Below are 6000 nucleotides of genomic sequence, written 5' to 3'. Positions count from 1 at the left end.
TCTCATATGCATTTCTAGCAGCAACATTTGATTTACATAAAGATCCCATGTTGCTGCAGGCTCTGCCCTTTCACTCATCCTTTTCTCGCTCTTCCTCCTCCTCTTCCTCAAGAGGATGCTGTCCATTACATAATTTGTTTTTATAAGCAGATAAATGGCTATGGTTATGTTCTGGAAACAGATCTGTTGGCTTTCTTCAAAATTACTTAAATAAAAAGGACTTACACATACATTTGATACCAAGACTATAGCTATACGGTAATTGTTTTATTTTGCATACTATACTTGATTGGATTAATAAGTGTTAAAATCTAATAGTTGATGAGGCTGCATACACTAATGATAATATTAATGGTTATGGTTGAAGCATGTTGGTTCTTGCTTGTGTGCTGTGTGTCATTTAACAGCAGATTGAATTACACTTTGGTCAGGGTCACATGGTTTGTAACCGCTGAGCGTCCTTGGGTAAAGACTGCATTGATCTGGCACAGACTGATAACTGTTTTGGACCTAATGAGAAAAACAAAACTCCTTCAAGGATAAAATGGTAAAATGCTCAAAATGAATTGACTTCCCTATCTTCTCTGTGTCCTGTGGATTCTGAGGATTTGAGGACAATTTACTATATATTTTGCTTGTTTTTCTGATTCATTCATATAAACCAAATGCTAACTGGCATTTGTATTCGTGTTTTTTGCTTTAGTGCAGGTACGCATAACAAGAACAAAGTGCACCTGCATGAATTGTGAAAGCTGAAAACGCATTTTGACCTACTGTAAAACACCCGGGGGACACAAATGTTAGGGTTGCCCAGAGCTGTTGTAGGAAAACTGGATAGAGATAGATGAGGGACACCAGTAAGTGGCTAAATAAGCAAATTGCCCTCTGGAGGTAAACATAGTGGGGGGTGATGCAGGCGATATGATTAATTGAAGTAGGACAGCCAGGGACATAGAAGAGGACCAGCACTGCAGTGGAAGCATGTGGAGGACAACCCATGCTATACAAGATTAAGTTAAACATACTTGTGGGAGAGTTAACATAGTCATGGGCACGTTACCAGTAGACAGAAAGAAACTGTGTGCAAGTGACTGAGGGAGAGAGGACATTATGTCACATCAAGGTAAGTCGCAACGCACTGCGGATGGCCTCACCCACATTTGTGCCAGAAATAGGGAGGCTACGGCAGCGCTGTGGCATTCACCTCACATCTCAGCTGCACTGTGCGTAATCACCAATTCCATTGTTTTAGCAACGGTGTGATCTTAAACTTCACAGTTCTTTATAAGATCATTCTCATTGTTAGAGTGAACAGTGTTTTGAATGGTCCTAAAGTGACTGTATTCTAAAACACTACTCAAGGAAAGTAATGTTCACTTTTTGACAAAACATAAAATATTAATGCTATGAGTAAAATATATGTAAAAGACATTTGAGCCAATATTTAAAAATAACATTGTATTTGATTAAAGGCTGGGGTCAGTTTGTAGAAAATGAATCGAAGTCAATACAGTGTCTGCTGTACTAATGAAATAGAGTGAACGAGTGTGAAGGAAACAGACAGAGAGGACAGAGGAGTGTCCTTGGGCTGCCCTCTGCTGTGACGCACGCACCCACCCAGCCGTTCATGCACAAACACACCCAAGCACCCTGCATTTAGTTTCACATAATAGCTGCTGGAGTACTCCTTGTATTTCTTATTATAGGAATATACCAGTATACCTACTATATGGGTCTATCTCAATCAGAGCTCTCAGACATGTCGTAAGAAATGCATCAGCCTATGTCTGCAAAACGTGATCTCATCTACAGAATGAGACTGGCAGAGGCACAACTTTAGACTGGACACATTATGTTTCTTTAGACTCTGTTTATACCCTTGGTGTGTGCTGGCAGTATAGGAGGTGATGGCATGAAATTAATTCATATTTATATGTAAGATTGCATGTGTGAATTATCTAAAGCTGTACAAAAGATAACCTGTATTTTCTCCTGCCATTGGCTATGAAATGTATAATATTAGATTTAAGATTAAACAAGATTCATGAATACACACCAGTGCAATATATCGTGTCAGTTTACTTTTGTACCATATGTTGTGTGTTTTGTAGCTCTGAGCCCAATAAAATCAAGTCAACACAGAATTAGTATGCCAATGCGCTCATCTTTTTATTGCACAACAATGTATCATCTTTTGACGCTTAAACAACACTGCCATTGACTGACAGACCAGCTTATTGAGAGAGACCAGGGTGTGGCTCCATGTTCTCAGCTAGCAGAGGGGTGGACAGCCTTTTGGAAGAGGTTCAAATCAGCTCTGTGCCCTCACAGCCAACACTTCGCTCAGAATGGGCCAAATATCTAAATTATCAACTTAATCTCCTGTTATCAATACCCATCTGGTCCCTTGAAGATTTCAAATCTGATTGGAAGTGCGGTGCTCAGGTTGAGAGCTGATTTGGGCCTAAATGATAGACATCAACTTAGCCTAGGCAGAGGTCGGAAAGACTTTAAAAGCGGAAGTCAAGCCTGAGATGGTGGCAGACTTTAGTACACGTGTCTTATTTCTGTGCTGTAGTCCACATGGTGCTGGTATTGTCTGGCCCACACCAGACGCTGCTGGTGCAGGCTGCGGAATGCTACTAAGTATGGACATGTGCTAGTCTTTTATTGGAGCGTTTCAGAGTTTTATTTAGACGTGATGGACTGGTGAGTGAGTAACATTTTGCAGTTTGTGCCAATGTCTCTCGGCTTCATGTGGGATTCGAACCCCTAATGGCATTATATTCTCCAGTGGGACCAATGTTATAGAAGGAAAGGCACAGGAACACACACACACACACAAACTCAAGCACACGAGAGACAGAGTCCTGAAGCAGAGAAGGCTTAGGTAAGCTAAGCAGGCTACAGTAGCTACGACACAAAGATATAATTGACAAAATAAAATTATTGTACACAACAATGTCTAGATTTGAAGGTCCCACTAAGAAATGTACATAGAACTCTGCTTAAATAAGAAAATACAAGCATGCACTCTGCTGTTAGTTGTCAGGGTAACACGACCAGGAGTCAGGCTCCAGTGAGGCAAAGTTCGCCCCAAAAATTTTCTTGATGGCAAACACCAGGACAGTGTGCAACCAGCATCAGAACTAAAGATGTGTGCAACATTTGGCATCATAAAGAATCTCTGTCATGTTCACACCATAATGCTGCGTCTATGTGCATCACTCACGTTATCACTATTATTTTGATGTTTGGCTTGTTGCAGTAAGCAGGTTAATAGTATAAGCAAAGTCTAAACTGCTGAAACCACCAGAAGCCTTCAGAGCTCACCTCCTGGTAGAAAATGTTTCTATACAGCAGTTTGTGGTAAAAACACAACAATGTGCCCCACATGTCTGTGTATACCATATGTACAGGACATGGACTTACAGAGTACAGCGCAAATGGTGTTGGAAGGCTCAAACCAACAAAAATGTGCAATTTTGTGTTTCCCAAAGCAGGGAAAAATATATTTACTGACATTGTCAATTTAATTCACTAGTCAATATCTAATGTTATTACATATATATTGCAAGTTAATAAATAAAAACACCTATCTGCAATTTTACAGGCACATACATACCACAAAAATAGACTATGTGGAAACTATATACTAGGCACAAGGTATATACAGTCTATGTGCTATGGGCACATTGTATAAACAAAAAACAGAAGGTTAAAGCAAAGACACATAAACACAGAAATATACCCTGATTTGCTAACATATCACACCAAGGCAATCTGTACCTTTATATCTGGTACTGTGAAGATGAGAGGTTTGAAACATACATACTCATCATGTCAGTCAGTGGCAAACATGCACCCATGATTTCATACCCACTTGAGAACAAGGTCCAGAAAAGATCTGTTTAAACAATCACACTTAAAGCTCAGCCATCAGGCAGAGGCAGCCTTGTATCATGCAAACAATGGCAGCGAACCACTAAACTGTGACATGGACACAAAACAGACAGAGGCTGAGGGCTTGGCCTGCCTGTATCGGCCTATGGCAGAGTGCCCACAAGACATTTAAAATCATTTGAGTGGGCGTGACTCACACAATAAAGTATTAAATACAGTGAACAGAGATGTGCCTGATATTGCCTGAAACATTAGCTCTTAAACTCTCTCCATCTTGCTTTCAATGACTGTCGACACATTAAAATCATATCAGCACAGTCCTGATAGCAGCTTAATAGGGCAAACTCTGGTTTTAAGACAAAGGAACAGGGACTAACTGATTGCACTGAAACTGTTTCCAAACATACAACAGCTATTGATTCATATACTCGGGTCATTCACAATCATATTGGCATTTGGCATGTACCTTTCCCATAGGAAAAAAGCAATATAGAGTTCTTGTGTTGCTGATGACTCAGGTCACAGCACTGCGACCCACATAAGACAAAGAACAAGTTTAGTGCATGTCATCTATGTAAATGATTATGGTTCAGGAGCTGGGGTTAACAAGCCATACACTTAAGCCCTTAGATAAAACAATCACCTTCACTATGTTGAGGAGTTAAACAGCTCTCAGGAAAAGTGACAACTCAAAAGTCATTATTAACCTCTATACCACCATTGTGGATCCAACTTGCTTTGTGAGGCCAATCAAATTCAAGGAGAATTTTGCAGCATGTTTTATAAGTTGATTATAAAAGGATAGACAGCTTCACTTAATATAATATAACACTATGCTGCAGCAATCAATAAAACTCTCTGAAAAGGTAGCAAACCTGAGTGAAATGTCCATCGCATTGATTTTACAGTTTAGCTATGGACCAAACCCAAAAGTTGGATGTAGTCTTTGTTGCACATATGAATGAGCTGCCTATTCTCGGTCCCAATTGTAATGTGTATCCTTTTGGTTTAGCCAGATCATGTGTAGATAAGACGTACTGCTAACTTTTTAGGAAAACTGCACATTGATTTTCATTTTGAAAGCTGCAGTGCAACACAAAGTGCTTAATGTCCTCAGCGCTCGTTTTGGTCTGAGGACTTCGGCGTTTATATACAACTCACTCATGTTCACTTTTATCTTTACAAAACACTAAATCATGTATCCCCATAGGGCAGGTGTTTGTGCCTGAAAGCCAGAAAAAAATCTGATGCCCAGCCAAGTATTTTGACACACACAACTGTTTGCATCGAAAAAGACATTGAAATCTCTTTATGTACATGGCAGTTTAGTTCTGATTGGCTTTCCAGCTTCTCTTATGGCATACATTCAACAAGAGAAGATATGAAGCTTTAACCCCATTTTCAACACAACCCCCAAATATAGTATGGTTCTTTTTGTTGACACATTCATAGGAGTAGATGCAGATGCAGTTACTAGGAAGTTAGAGATTCATTTGTACTTATTCAAGTAAATGTACTTGTCAGCCTTTCATGTGCCATGTTGCCCAATTTCCTCCCATTCCAAATGTCACAATATTTGTAAAATTACACCAACATTTTAAGGACTATAAATTGCTTTGGACATTGTACATATCCTAAAATGTTTTGGTTAGCAACATGGTCACTGGATAGTTAAACCTCAGCTGAGGCATAGCTGCTGGATTCTTGAAGGTTTTATGATAAAAAGTAAATGTAAAAGTGATCTTTCCTGTACAGCATATGTATAGATATTTATATCATATATATATTTATATATATAGGCAGGGTAGAGTATTGCAGACTTATATTGCATGTGTTAATCAATAAACCTAGACAAAACAAGCAAGTTTACAGTATGGGTTGTAAATGTATCCCTTCAATAAAGCTCTGATTACTTTTTGTTCACCCTCATCTCCAGGGATTACAATCAGTGCGCTGAGCAAACAGAGGAGTGTTCGCTTGATGGTTCATGGTCACTGTGCCAGACAAGTCAACAAAGCCATGTAGAGCGTCCATTCTCTGAAAATTATAAGAGAAACTCCCACACAGACACACATCCACATGTACACATACACACAA

Source organism: Periophthalmus magnuspinnatus, chromosome 17 (assembly GCF_009829125.3).
Source record: "Periophthalmus magnuspinnatus isolate fPerMag1 chromosome 17, fPerMag1.2.pri, whole genome shotgun sequence".
In the NCBI taxonomy this organism is placed as follows: domain Eukaryota; kingdom Metazoa; phylum Chordata; class Actinopteri; order Gobiiformes; family Gobiidae; genus Periophthalmus; species Periophthalmus magnuspinnatus.
This window is presented reverse-complemented; position numbering follows the sequence as displayed.